This window comes from Ictidomys tridecemlineatus, chromosome 2, assembly GCF_052094955.1.
Source record: "Ictidomys tridecemlineatus isolate mIctTri1 chromosome 2, mIctTri1.hap1, whole genome shotgun sequence".
NCBI lineage: Eukaryota > Metazoa > Chordata > Mammalia > Rodentia > Sciuridae > Ictidomys > Ictidomys tridecemlineatus.
The window spans coordinates 231,573,074-231,588,786 of NC_135478.1; the positions used below are offsets into that span (position 1 = coordinate 231,573,074).

At 38.9% G+C, this 15,713-nt stretch overlaps 1 protein-coding gene across 6 annotated transcripts in view; it reads right to left on the reverse strand.

Annotated features, from left to right (window-relative positions):
- Ptprn2 (protein tyrosine phosphatase receptor type N2) overlaps nucleotides 1-15,713 on the reverse strand; it is an 875,713-nt gene that overhangs the window by 702,215 nt on the left and 157,785 nt on the right. The gene's annotated exons all lie outside the window — the stretch shown is intronic.

Below are 15,713 nucleotides of genomic sequence, written 5' to 3' on the forward strand. Positions count from 1 at the left end.
TTGATGGGTATCGATTTTGTATCCTGCTACTTTGTTGAATTCATCTACTAGCTCTAGAGGTTTTCTGGTGGGATTTTTGGGTCTTCTAGATATAGAATCATATCATCAGCAAATAGTGCTAAGTTGAGTTCTTCTTTTCCTATCTGTATCCCTTTGATTTCTTTCATCTAATTGCTCTGGCCAGGATTTCAAGAACTATGTTGAATAGAAGTGGTGAAAGAAGGCATCCCTGCCTTGTTACAGTGTTTTGAGGGAATGCTTTCAATTTTTCTCTATTTAGAATGATGTTGACCTGGGGCTTAGCAAAAATAGCTTTTACAATGTTGAGATATATTCTTGTTATCCCTAGTTTTTCTAGGGTTTTGAACATGAAGGGGTGCTGTATTTTGTAAAATGCTTTTTCTGCGTCTATCGAGATGAGCATATGATTCTTTTCTTTGAGTCTATTATTGTGATGAATTACATTTATAGATTTTCATAGGTTGAGCCAACCTTGAATGCCTGGGGTGAACCCCACTTGATCATGGTGCACAATCTTTTTGATATGCTTTTGTATTTGATTTGCCAGAATTTTATCAAGCATTTTTGCATCTATGGTCATTAGAGAGATTGGTCTGAAGTTTTCTTTCTTTCATGTTTCTTTGCATGGTTTTTGGAATCAGGGTGATATTGGCCTCAAGTTTCTGTATCACCATTCTATATCAGGTGATATGAATTTGGAAGTGTTCCCTCTTTTTCTATTTCCTGAAATAAATAGAAGAGTATTTGTACTAGTTCTTCCTTATAGGTCTTGTAGAACTCGGCTGTGTGTCCATCTGGTCCTGGGCTTTTCTTGGTTGGTAGGCTTCTGATGGTATCTTCTATTTCCTCACTTGATATTGATCTGTTTTGATTGTGTATATCATCCTGATTCAATTTGGGCAAATCATATGAATCTAGAAATTTGTCAATGTCTTAGATATTTTCTATTCTACTGGAGTACAAGTTTTAATATAATTTCTAATTGTCTCCTGTATTTCTGTAGTGTCTGTTGTGATATTTCCTTTTTCATCATGTATGTTAGTGATTTGAGTTTTTTCTGTCCTTCTCTTCATTAGCATGGCTGAGGGTTTGTCAATTTTATTTATTTTATCAAAGAACCAACTTTTTGTTTTGCCAATTTTTTCAGTAGTTTCTTTTGTTTCAATTTCATTGACTTGAGCTCTGATTTTAATTATTTCCTGCCTCCTACTGCTTTTGGTGTTGATTTGCTGTTATTTTTCTAGGGCTTTGAGATGTAACATTAAGTCATTTATTTTTTGATTTTTTTTTTTTTTTTGTCTTTCAAGGAGTGAACTCCATGCAGTGAACCTCCTCTTAGTACTGCCTTCATAGTTCCCAGAGATTTCGATATGCTGTATCAGTGTTCTCATTTACCTCTAAGGATATTTTTAATCTCCTCCTTGATGTCTTTTGCAACCCATTGTTCATTCAGGAGCATATTATTTAGTTTCCAGGTGTTGGAGTAGCTTTCGTTTTTTATTTTATCATTGATTTCTAATTTCATTCCATATGATCTGATAGAATGCAAGGTAGTATCTCTAGGTTTTTGTATTTGCTAAGAGTTTCTTTGTGGCATAAAATACAGTCTATTTTAGAGAAGGATCCATGTGCTTCTAAGAAGAACATGTATTCACTCATTGATGGATGAAATATTCTTTATATGTCAGTCAAGTCCAAGTTATTGATTGTATTATTGAGTCTTATAGTTTTTTTTACTCAGCTTTCGTTTGGACGGTCTTTGCAGTGGTAAAAGAGGTGTGTTAAAGTCACCCAGAATTACTGTGTGTGGCCTATTTGACTCTCGAACTTGAATTTGTTCGATGAATGTAAATGCTTCATTGTTTGGGACATATAAATTTATTATTGTTATGTCTTGTTGATGAATAGTTCCCTTAAGCAGTATGAAATATCCTCTTTATCTCTTTTGATTAACTTTGGCTTAAAGTCTACTTTATTTGATATGAGGATGGAAACCCCTGTTTGCTTCTGCAGTCCATGTGAGTGGTATGATTTTTCCCAACCTTTCACCTTGAGTCTCTTGGAGGCGGCATATTGTTTAGTCTTTTTTTATTCCAATCTGCCAGTCTCTGTATTTTGATTGGTGAGTCTAGCCATTAGTACTCAGGGTTATTATTGAGACATGATTTGTATTCCCAGCCATTTTTGCTTATTTTTGGTATTTAACTTGACTTGGTTTCTCCTTTGATTAGTTTTTCCTTTAGTGTAATACCTCCCTTTGCTGATTTTCATTATTGTTTTTAATTCCTCTTCGTGCAATATTTAGCTGAGGATGTTCTGTAGTACAAGCTTTTGAGTTGTAAATTCTTTCAACTTTTGTTTATCATGGAAGGTTTTTATTTCATCATCAAATATAAAGCTTAATTTTCCTGGATATAAGATTCTTGGTTGGCACCCACTGTCTTTTAGAGCTTGATATATGCTGTTCTAGGATCTTCTAGTTACAGGGTCTGGGTTTAACAATCTGCACATGTTCTAACTGGTTTTCTCCATATGTAATCTGATTCCTTTTCCTTATGGCTTTTAGTATTCTCTCCTTATCCCCTATGTTAGGCATTTTCTTTATAATGTGCCTTGGTGTGGATCTGTTGTGATTTTGTACATTTGGTGTCCTGTGAGCCTCTTGAATTTGGCTTTCCAATTCATTCTTCATGTTTGGAAAGTTTCTGACATTATTTCATGAATAGGTTGCTCATTCCTTTGGTGTGGACCTCTCTGCCTTCCTCTAGCCCAGTGACTCCTAAATCTGGTCTTTTTAGGCTGTCCCATGTTTCTCGAATGTTCTGCTCGTGGTTTCTTACCATTTTCACTGTGTGGTCTAAGTTCTTTTCAAGATTGTGTATTTTGTCGTCATTGTCTGAGGTCCTGTCTTCCAAGTGGTCTATCTGTTGGTGATGCTTTCATTAAACTTTTAATTTAGTTCCTTTCTTTCATTTCAAGGATTTCTGTTGGTTTTTTTAAGAACCTCTATCTCCCTTTAAAGTAATCTTTTGCTTCCTGTATTTGCTTATGTAGCTCTTCGTCAAAATGATCTTTTCCTGCCTGTATCTGCTCTCTTATATGGTCCTTTAATTCACAGAACATTTAATTGTGTACGTCCTGAACTCCTTCTCTGTAATTTCTCCTGCTGTGCTGGCCGTGGATTCTAATAATGTGGCGTCTGGGTTTGTTTGGGGCACTTTCTCCCTTGTCTTTTCATGTTGCTGTGTGTCTCCCTCTAGCGCTGTGGATCTGAGGTGTTTCTGTTTTTACACTATAGGCTCACAGTGCCCCTGCAGGGATCCAGTACCTCTCCTTTGAGGGGAAAGACAATGTTAACAGACCCCAGTATAAACAGGATACACCCTAAAATCAAATGTTTGCTTTTAAGACCTTTACAGTGTGGTCACCTTGTATAGAAATTATGAATACAGTTATTACCTACAATACACTCAGTAGGTTTGCAGAAGGGTTTACAGTTTCTGATGGTGGACTAAGAACTGGGGGTGAGGAGTAGGATGATATGCTGAGGAGGCAGGAGGTGAGGATACAGAGTTGTTATATCTTAGGAAGTGTGAAAGAGAAGTCTAAAGGGGAAGATTAGCAGATGGAGAAGTGAGAGGAAGTAATTTTGGGTAGACAAGTGGGAAGACAGTAGAGTACATAAAACAAACACACACATACTAAGAAAATTAAATATGTTAAAGTAGTAGAAATTGGTGGGGGAAAGGGAAAACAAACAAATAAAAATAATACACAACACAACTGTGACATGCTGTTCAGACGTCGCAGTCTTCAAAATCCTAATCCATGCAGAGTACTTGGTTTCACGTATGTTGGGGAGGTGAGGGAAGGAGAATAGAGAGGGAGAGGGGAAATGCTGAGGAAGAAGCAGGGCCTGTTCTGTTGGAGATCAGAATCTTTCCTGCTCCCTTCCCATCCAGTAGGTGGGGTTGCCTGTGGTTAGCTGGTGTCTCTGCCCTCGGGATGGTGGAGGTAACCAGGGTGTCACTCGGCCAGGTGAGCGGCTGCTGGGGAGACAGGGGAGTTGGAAACTGGGTCCCTGGCCCGCTGAGTTCCAAACTGGGAGTTGCCTCCACTGAAGATGGTGGTGAAGGTGACCCAAGATGGTGGCGCCTGCTCTCAGCGGTGGGTGTCGGGTCGGGTGGGTAGCTGGACCATGGCGTTGGATGATGATGAAATCTGGGGCGTGCGGGGCATGGCTGTCAGCTGACTTCAGAGCCTGTGTGAAGTTCTCAGGTGCAGGCTGGCTACTGCGCTTAGGGACTATCTCCACTGCTGCAGTGTCCCAAGATGGCGGCAATTGGGGGAGCCTCACGTTGGTAGGTAGGGGTCCACACAGGAATGGCGCCTGGAATTCCTACATGTGGGAAGCGGCTGGGTGTCCTTCATGGGAACAGCACTGTGATTTCTGCTCGGGTGGGTGGCAAAAGTTCTGCACGGGTGCTGATGCTGCTGGTCCTGCTCAGGTACTTGGTGGTCCTGCGTGGGCGAGTAGTTGAGACCTACTCTGACACCGAGGCCTGGAGCCCTGGATGGGCACGGTAACCATGATTCCTGCATGGGAGACGAATCTCACTCACAGAAAAGCAGTATTCTCACTACTTGAGTCCGAAGTCATGCAGCAACACAGAATGCTGCCTCCCTCTTGCCCGCCATCTTGGATCCTCCACCCCACATCTTTCTGAGGTGCATCTGTCTGTCTCCTTCTGGAGGACAATGATGGGTACCCATCGGCTAAATAAAAGGAGTTGGTGGAAGCTGCCATTCTGCAAGACCGGGGTGACAGGATTCACAGTCTAGGTGGCTCCTAACCACCTGTCCTGTGGATCAGGCATGTTGGGTTCTGCATGTGCTATGTCTCACCATCCTATCCAGGCTCAGAGTGCATTTGACTGTGAGTACACAGTGTCTCTAATCCCAGTCTGCCTTTGGATGAATGGAGACGGACAAAGGTTTGGAAAAACTGCGAGGTTCTGGCTGGGGCCATCCCCTGGCGAACCTCAAAGGTTTCTCCCCTGACTAACCTCCCAGCTGCCCTCACTGGGTATCCTATGGCGACCGGTTGATTAAGCAGCTCTGAGAAAAATCCCCAGACACAGGACACTGAAGGAACCATACTGCACTCTCCCGCACTTGCCCCTCACCAGACACTGGCCATTGAGAAAGGGACATTTTACATGAGTGGTCCATAAAGAAACGCCTGGGTTCCCTTTGTCACATATTAAGGCTTCACAACCCTGCGGGCATTCTCCCCATGGCTGTTTATGTGCTCTGCAAGTTTCTTTGGCTGTAAAAGGGAGGCATTTTCCATTCATTCCTTCCATAAACTCCTCCCGAAAAAGAGTGCTAAGCATCTAATGACCACTAGATATCTTCTCCAGGGATTCCTTTAACCTACAGAGCAGAGAAGTGTACCCCATCATGGGCTTATCACAGTTGGAAGTCTATAGCGGCAGGAGAAGATCAGTCATGCCTCAAAGCCTGAATTCTAGCTATAGAGGGTTTTACACCTTTGACATGGGGCTAGCCAACAGCCTTGCATTCTGCCATGATGCCAGCAATCAAGTTGGCAGAACCACGTGGGCAGAGATGGGTTTACTGCAGTTAGAGGCTCACAGGGAGACATCCCAAGTGAAATGGACACTTTCTCCGACACAGGTACCCGAGTTCTGATTTTTTCTTACTCAGATGAGAGCTTACTTACTTAACAGTTATGCCAGATTCACCACTGGCCTGCATACTGAAAAACTGGGATGAATGTGACCCACAGACACTCAAGAAAAAGTGTCTCACTTTCTCATCCAGGAAATGATCTCATCACAATTGGAAAAAGGAGATGTCTCATAATTTTCTGCATCCAACCTGGCCTGATAAGCAACTCAGGGAATAAAAACTGCTCTCTGGAGGAAACACAAATCATAGGCCCACACCTTAGGAGGCTGACTTTACAAAATGGTTAAGATGCCCTACACACAAAGTTTTGCTTCTCCAGCTCAAAAGAGTATCTTCCCTTACGTAGCTTCTGCCAGATCTCTCTCTCTCCAAGGCTTGCATTTAAAATGTAAGTTGCAGAGGCTCACAGGGCTTGCAAGATTACAAAGCTTGCAGAGAACCTGTTGACACTAAAGGAAATAAGTGCCACTTTTAAACTCAAGCTGCTTGGGGGCTGGGGATATAGCTCAGTTGACAGGGTGCTTGCCTCGCATGCACAAGGCCCTGGGTTCAATCCTCAGCACCGCTAGATAGATAGATAGATAGATAGATAGATAGATAGATAGATAGATAGATAGATAGATAGATACAAATAAATAAATAGATAGATAGATAGATAGATAAGTAAATAAGTAAATAAATAAATAAGTAAGTAAATAAATAAATAAGTAAATAAATAAATAGATAGATAGATAGATAGATAGATAGATAAATAAATAAATAAATAAATAGATAAATAAAAAGTAAAATAGATTCAAGCTGCTTGTGTGACCTAAATGGCTGTCTATCGTATCTCCTCTTGCAGTCTACCACTCCGCTTTCTTAATAAGCTCCTCCCTAAACACTGTAGCACAGGGAGGAAAATGAAATAATCTCATATATACAAGTTTTCTTTACCTTGAGAATCTTTACCTAAGTATATCAGGGCTCTTACATTCTTTATGTATCTGAACTGACTCTAATCTGAGTCAAAAGTGCACTCTAATCTGATAAAGATGTTCTGCATGCTCATTTACTAGAGTGATTACAGCCATGTCAATTTGGTTTTGTTTTTTGTTTTTTTGGAATTCTTGTTTTTTTAATTCTATATTTTTAATCTCATGGTTTTATGGTGAATTCACACTTGATCTTGCATGCCTAAATTAATATATTTTTCTGATCAGTCTTATTTTATCTAGCTCTATAGGGTTTTACACCCTGTCGTTGCTCAGAGGCCAATTTTTCAAGGGTTAACTCTTAAATACACTGGGAAATTTTCCTCTTGCAAAACTCTAAGTAGGGCATAGACATGGTGGTGTTGGGAGTAAATCTGGTAACCATCAAGGACAAATGGCAATGTGAACCTTTGATCTCAGTGTCCACCATGGCTCTTAGACTCACATCTAGCATTTGCACCGGCACAGGCCTGCCCTGTATTTGATTCCTAATGAGAAAGTGTGGTAAGCTGTATTTTAATTTCTAAGAGTTTAAATCTAATAGAGGCTTTAATAAACATCTGTAGAATTGCCGACTGCCTGTGGAGATCTACCTACAAAAAGTTACAGGATTTTTGTTTCCTGTTTTACATATATGTGCGCGCTTGTGTACTGTACTGTGTCTACATATGTGCTTGTACATACATCATGTACACGGTGTCAAAATTGGCATAGATAAGTGAGCACTCATAGATTAAAATTTAAAAGAGAAATGGATCCAAATACCTTTTAGTTCACATGACTTTAAAAGTTCAATTTCCGTTAGGTAGTTGAAAATGAGTTAATTAGATTTAATATCAATGGGGATCAATCTTCACAGATATGTTTGTTAGAGGAGACATCTGGTTAATTTGCAAAGTTAAAGTGCTAAGACATTAACTACTAAATATGAAATCCAGTACTCTTAACTTCTTAAATTCCATAAGGTAACATTTTAAACATTATTTGTGTTTTCATAAATGGATAAATAAAAAAAAAACATTTGAGATTGTTTCATGTATGTGTCTTCACTAAAACAAGGTTAATAAGAGTTAACATTCTATCAGATGTAATTTATATGCAAAGAATATAAGAGGTTTCAGCTGTATTTTAGCTAAAGTGTCATAAAAACATAAAAGTATTTCATCTTATTAAAGTGGAGTAATTTGTCTAAATTCAGAATTTTACAAGGGTTCTTTCAGAAAGTGAATTTAAAAAGGGTCAACAGCTACAAAAGAGATATGAGAAGATTCTTGGTGTGGAAATTTATTTTAATATGAAAAGAAAAAGGAAAAAAAATGTTTCTGAGAAAGTCTTTGGTGTGGTAAAGTAAAAAGTTGTAGAATGTCTAAGTAAGTTGCAGGTTGAAGGGAGAATTTCAAAAAGTTTTTGTGTAATTAAGTTGGTTACCTATAAATACTACAATAAGTTCACCTTTTTTAAGGCTTTTCCTAAGATCAAATGTTAATGAACTGAGGGGCTGGGATTGCCGCTCAGTGGTGGAGCACTTGCCTGGCACGTGTGAGGCACTGGGTTCAATCCTCGGCCCACATAAAACTAGCAAAATAATGGTACTGTGTCCATCCACAATATTTAAAAAACAAATATTAATGTACTGATATAAACCAGTTTAATCCTCTATGGGTTGAAGTAACAAGGATTTCTTAAAATACTAATCTGTTCTTATCTACCAAGATGATTTCTGGTGTCAAGTTTTATTCTTGAGAGGAACTAGTCTTAAAGGAATTAGGGTTTGTACAACTCTGGTTAAACAGCAACTGTATTTGAGAGTATTACACTACATTACAGATTCTGATATTTTCTTTAAAAGCTAAATTTGGTTAATATAAGAACACCAGTGTAATTGTGGTGCTATTATAGCCTCTTTGAATAATGACTGTATTCATAGCTTCCAAGTATACAAGTCTTTAAAGTATAAGGTTTAGAAGAACAGTTTACCAAGCTGGTGTTCATGAAACCTAAGGTTTAAAGTAAAGATTAGGGATTCTAAAAATCATGTTTCTTAATTCATGGCTATTATACAAACTAAATGTGTTTCTACTCTTGTTAATTTCATTTTACATTTTTCTTGTTATAACTCTTATCCTTATAGGAATACAACTTTTAATATAACAACCTGAGTTAGTTTGAGATAATAGGCCGTCATCTATAGGTCAGACAGGATGCAAGGCTAACTTCCAGCAATACTGCGGACCCTAATTAAATATCAGGGGTCAATGTAAAGTCAAAATCCAGTACTCTTAAGACTGGTAAAACAGGCTTGCCGGATATTTAAGACCAAAGCTTAAAGTAAGTAAAGGAAACAATAAAAATAGCCAACATTTGCCTCTTGCCCTTTGAGGTCAAGTCAAACTCATGGAACAAGGGGATTTCTCTAAGGGCTGTGCAACACTGGACCACATGACCTCCTGACCCTGGAGAACAGGGAGCCAACCAGTGCACATTCTTCAAAAAGGAGAGGCGTTGGAGAGGGAGATGCCCCTGAGGGAGACCTTGATTCATCCTTGCAGATGGCACTAAGGAGCTAAAAGGCTGGGCTCAGACTCCCAAGAGCAACCCCCTGAGGGGACTCAGCTGACTCCTAACAGTAGACAGAACAAAGTCCATCGGACCAGTGGGCTTGAACACCTACAACAAGTCACGGCCAAAGTGCCGCTCACCTGAGCATCTAAAAGGAAAGACAGTAGTCCTTTTTACAATGCTTTTATTTGTTTTAATTAGTTGTACGTGACAGTAGGATGCATTAAAGCACTTTGGTATATCTTACACAAACAGAATAAATTTTCTCATTTTTCTGAGTGTGCGTGTTGCAGAATCCTATTGGTCATGCAGTCACATAGACACGTACAGTCATAATGTCTGTGTCATTCTACTGTCTTTCCTATGCCCACCTCCCCTCCCCTCCCATCACTTCCCTCTACCTAACCTAAGGTAACATTGTTCTTCCCTAGTGCCCCCCACCTTATTGTGAATTAGCATCCACATATTAGAGAAAACATTCAGCCTTTGGTATTGTGGGATTGGCTTCTTTTGCTTAGCACGATGTTCTCCAACTCCAACCATTTACTGGCAAAAGCCATAATTTCACTCTTCTTTAAAGCTGAGTAATATTCCATTGAGTATATATACCACATTTTCTTTGTCCATTCATCTATTGAGGGACACCTAGGTTTGTTCCATAGTCTGTCTATTGTGAATTGAGCTGCTGTAAACATTGATGTGCCTGTGTCACTATAGTGTGCTGATTTTAAGTCTTTTGGGTCTAAACCTAGGAGTGGGATAGCTGGGTCAAATGGTGGTTGTATTCCCAGTTTTCTGAGGAATCTCCAAACTTCTTCCCATAGTGGTTGCACCAATTTGCAGTCCCACCAGCAGGTTAGGAATGTACCTTTGTCACCGCATCCTCTCCAACATTTATTGTTGCCTGTACCCTTGATGACTGCCATTCTGACAGGAGTGAGATGAAATCTTAGAATAGTTTTGATTTGTATTTCTCTAGTTGATAGAGATGTTGAACACTTTTTCCTATATTTATTGATCGATTATATCTCTTCTTCTGTGGAGTGTCTGTTCAGTTCCTTAGCCAGTTTATTGATTGGGTTATTTGGGGTTTTTTTGGTATTAAGTTTTTTGAGTTCTTTATATGTACTAGAGTTTAATGCTTTATTGGAGGTGCATGTGGTAAATATTTTCTCCCAGTCTGTAGGCTCTCTCCTCACGTTTTTGTTTCCTTTGCTGAGAAGAAGCTTTTTAGTTTGAATCCATCCCATTTATTGATTATTGATTTTACTTCTTGTGCTTTAGGAGTCTTGTTAAGGAAGTCAGATCCTAGGCCAATGTCGTGAAGATTTGGGCCTGTTTTTTCTTCTATGAGGCACAGAGTCTCTGATCTAGTCTCTAGTCTCTGCTTCAGTCTTTGATCCACTGTGAGTTGATTTTTGTGTAGGGTGAGAGATAGAGGTTTGACTTCATTTTGCTACATGTGGATTTCCAGTTTTGCCAGCACCATTTGTAGAATAGGCTATCTGTTCTCCAATGTGTGTTTTTGGCACCTTTCTCTAGTGTGACATAACCCTATTTATGTGGGTTTGTCTCTGTGTCCTCTATTCTGTACCATTGGTCTACAAGTCTATTTTGGTGCCAATACCATGCCATTTTTGTTACTATAGCTCTGTTATATAGTTTAAGGTCTGGTATGTGATGCCTCCTGCTTCACTCTTCTTACTAAGGATTGCTTTAACAATGGGTCTCTTATTTTTCCAAAAATATTCATAATTGCATTTTCTATTTCTATGAAGAACGTCATTGGGATTTTTAATAGGAATTGCCTCAAATCTGTATAATGCTTCTGGTAGGATGGCCATTTTGACAATATTAATTCTGCCTATCAAAGAGCATGGGAGATCTTGCCATCTTCTGAGGTTTTCTTCAATTTCTTTCTTTAGTGTTCTGTAGCTTTCATTGTAGAGGTCTTTCACCTCTTTTTTTGTTAGATTGATTCCCAATTTTTTGTTTTGTTTTGTTTTGTTTTTAGACTATTGTGAATAGAGTCGTTTTCCAAGTTTCTTTTTCAGTGGATTCCTGCTGATGTATAAGGATGCATTTGATTTATGGTTATTGATTTTATATCCTGCTGTTTTGGGGAATTCATTTATTAGTTCCAGTTTTATGGTGAAATTTTTTAGATATTCTAGATATAGAATCATGTCATCAGCAAATAGTGATAGTTTGAGTTCAAGATCCCTTTCTTTCTTTTGTTTAGTTGCTCTGGCTAGAGTTTCAAAGATGATGTTGAATAGAAGTGGTGAAAGAGGATATCCTGGTTGTTCCAAGTTTTTAGCAAAAGTGCTTTCAATTTTTCTCCATTTAGAATGCTGCTGGCCTTGGGCTTAGCATAGATGGCTTTGACAATGCTGAGGTATGTTCCTACTGTCCCTAGTTTTTCTAATGTTTTGAGTATGAAGGTGTGCTGTGTTTTTTCAAATGCTTTTTCTGTATGTATAGATTCTTGTTTTTAAGTTTAATAATATGATGAATCACATTTATTGATTTCCTTATGTTGAACCAGCCCTGCATCCCTGGTATGAACCCCACTTGATTATGGTGCACTATCTTTTTTAATATGTTTTGTATGTGATCTGCCAGAATTTTATTGAGAATTTTTGTGTCTATGTTCATCGGGGATATTGGTCTGAGGTTTTCTTTCCTTGATGTGTCTTTGTCTGGTTTTGGTATCAGGGTGACATTAGCCTCGTAGAATGAGCTTGGAAGGGCTCCCTCCTTTTCTATTTCATGGATACTGTGAGGAGTGTTGGTGTGAGTTCTTCTCTGAAGGTCTGGTAGAACATGGCTGAGAGTCCATCTGGTCCTGGGCTGTGGGGAGCCACGTTGAGCCACCACACCGTCCAGTCCTGATGCACCACGGGGATCTGAGAGATCACTGTGGTCTGGCGTGGTAGTGCCGCGACTGTGACTCAGTCTTTCCCTCCGGCTCGGATAGCAAGGCCAGCATTCTGAGTAGGCCTACCCTGGGGTTGAGCTACGCTCACCTGTTCTTTTGTAATCCTACCCCTTTGCCCTGTTTGGGATAGAGTGTTCCATGGAAATGCCTTTGGGTGTCACCTTCTCTTGCTCTGCCTTTGAGTGTGACCTTCTTAGATGTCAGTCAATCCGCTGACAGCAGACATCAGGAAGCTAGATTCAACCCCCTGAAACCTGACCCCTTGCCTCATTTAAATGGCTTCTCCCAATAAAAGGGTTCAGTATGTGCACGCATGCGCATTCTCCTCTCTCTCTCTCTCTCTCTCTCTCTCTCTCTCTGCACGGACCCATAAGGTCAGATCAGCCGTCACAGGACCCAAAGAAAACGGTACCTCTGTCTCTTTGTGATTATTTCCTGCAGCCCAGTTCCCTGGCGTGACCCTGAGTGGTCCTGTTGTGAGGAACACAACACTGGGGTTTTCTTGGTTGGTGGGATTTTGATGGCGTTTTCTGTTTCATTACTTGAAATTGATCAGTTTAAAGCATGTATGACCTCCTCATTCAATTTGGGTAGGTCATGTCTCTAGAAATTTGTTGATGTCTTCAATATTTTCTATTTTACTACAGTATAGATTTTCAAAAGAGTTTCTAATTGTCTTTCTGCATTTCAGATGTGTCCAATGTGGTATTTCCTTCTTCATCTTGTATTTTAGTAATTTGAGTGTTCTCTCTTTTTCTCTTCATTAGCATGGCCAGGGGTTTACCTATTTTGTTTATTTTTTTCAAAGAACCAACTTTTTGTTTTGTCAATTTTTTCAATTGTTTCTTTTGTTTTGATTTCATTGATTTTGGCTCTGATTTTAATTATTTCCTGCCTTCTACTGCTTTTGGTGTTGCTTTGTTCTTCTTTTTCTGGGGCTTTGAGATGTAGTGTGAGGTCATTCATTTGTTGACTTTTTATTCTTTTAATGAAAGCACTCAATGCAATACACTTTCCTCTCAGTACTGCCCTCAGACTGTCCCAGAGATTTTGATACGTTGTGTAAGTGATCTCATTTTCCTCTAAGAATTTTATTTCATCCTTGATTTCTCCTACCATCCGTTCATCATTCAATTGTGTGTTATTTTGTCTCCATTTGTTACAGTAGCTTCTATTTTTTATTTTACCATTGGTTTCTGATTTCATTCCATTGTGGTCTGATGGAATGCAGGGTAGTATCTGTTTTGGGGTGTGTGTGTGTGTGTGTGTGTGTGTGTGTGTGTTTACTATGAGTTGCTTTGAGGCATAAGATATGGTCTATTTTAGAGAAGGAGCCATGTGCTGCTGAGTAGAAAGTATATTTGCTCGTTGATGGATGAAATATTCTATATATGTCTGTTAAGTCTATAAGAACTATAGAACTGAATAATACAAATCTAGGATTGCATTACTTAGTTCTAGAGTTCTAAGCTTCCTTATTGAGCTTTTGTTTGGAAGATCTGTCCAGTAGTGAGAGAGGTGTGTCAGAGTCGCCCAGTACTACTGTATTGTGGTCTATTTGACTCTTGAAATTGAGAAGGGATTGTCTGATGGACAGAGATGTTCCACTGTTTGGGGCATAATATTTATAGTTGTTATGACCTGCTTACATACACTTTCCTTAAGAAGAATGAAAGTGTTGTCTCTTCTGGTTAACTTTGGCTTGAAGTCTACTTTATCTGGGATGAGGATGGAAACCGCTGCTTGTCACAAAGTCCATGTGAGTGGTAAGTGTTTTCCCTCCTTTCACCATCAGCAGGTGGACGGCTTTGCCCATGAGGTGGGTCTCTTGAAGACAGCATATTGTTGGGTCTTGCTTTTTAATCCAAATTGTCTTTTGATTGATGAGTTTAGGCTGTTAACATTCAAGGTTGTTGTTGATATGATTTGTATTCCCTGTCGTTTTGATTTATTTCTGGTTTTTGATCTGTCTTAGTTTCTCATTTGGTTGAATGTCGCCTTAGTAGATCCTCCCTTTGCTGGTTTTCACTTTTTTTTTTACTTCATCCTCATGGAATATTTTGTGGGAATGCTCTGTAGTGTAGAATTTTTAGTTGTGAATTCTTTTAATTTTTGCTCATCATGGAATGTTTTAATTTCATCTTCAAGTCTGAAACTTAATTTTGCTGGATATAAAAATTCTTGTTTGGCATCCACTTTTTTTCAGAGGTTGAAATATATTATTCCAGGGCCTCCTAGCTTTAATGGTCTGGGCTGAGAAATTAGTTGAGATCTGAACTGGTTTCCCCTATACATAATTTGATTATTTTCTCTCATAGCCTTTAAGATTTTATCATTATTCTCTGTGTTACTCATTCTCATTTAATATTCTTGGTGTGAGTCTGCCATATTTTTTTTACATTTGGGGTCCTGTAAGCTTCTTGTACTTGATTTTCCATCCCATTCTTTGGGTTTGGAATATTTTCTGCTATTATATCATTAAAAAGATTGTGCATTTCTTTGTTTGTATCTCTGCCCCTTCATATATTCCAATAACTCTTAAATTTGGTCTTTTCATGTTATTTCATAATCCTTGGATGTTCTGTTCATGGTCTCTTACCATCTTCTCCGCATGTTCAACTCTGCTTTCAAGGTTATATATTTTGTCTTCATTGTCTGAGGTTCTGTCTTCCAAGTCTGTAGGTGATGCTTTCTATTGAATTTATAATATGGTTTACTGATTCCTTTATTTCAAGGATTTCTGCTTGTTTGTTTTTTCTCACAATCTGTGACTCTTTATTGAAGTGGTCTTTCACTTCCTGTGTTTTTTCTTTGATTTCACTCCTTATCCTACCCTTTACTTCACATATCGCTTTCACTATGTACAATCTGAGCTCCTTCTCGGACATTTCTTCTACTGTGTTACCAGTGGCTTCTGTTGTTTGTTGGGGAGCTTTATTCCCTTGTTTTTTCGTGTTGTTAGTGTGTTTTCTCGTTTAAAAATATGTGTCTAAGGCAGGATAGACTCTACCCTGTAGACCTACCGGGTCCCTAAGGTTCCCGTGCTTCTCCTGTACTGGTAAGACCGACATCAACAGCACCCAGTGTACACAATGTATGGCCTTAATCCTAATAGTTCCCACTAAGGTGCCTACTGCTTTATCACACTGAACCACAACGATGAGTTCAATAACTATCTATAGTACAAACAGAATATTTGTTAAAATTATTCACAATTTAAAGTGGTGGATGAGAAAACAGAGGTAGTGTATTAAGCAACATTTCCAAGGGAGGAAGAGAGAAGCTAGAAGTGAAAATTCACAGGAAGAGTGGAAGAGGAGTCGACAGAGATTGGCTGGTGGTTGGAGAAAAGAGAGAAGAATATGCACAAAAAGAAAAAATTAAAGAATACAACAAAAGACAACATAAGAATACAACAAAAATTCAAAACACCAATCAGATATCAATGTCCTTCACATACTGATGCATAAAAAAACATCTTGTCCAAATATGGTAGAGAGATT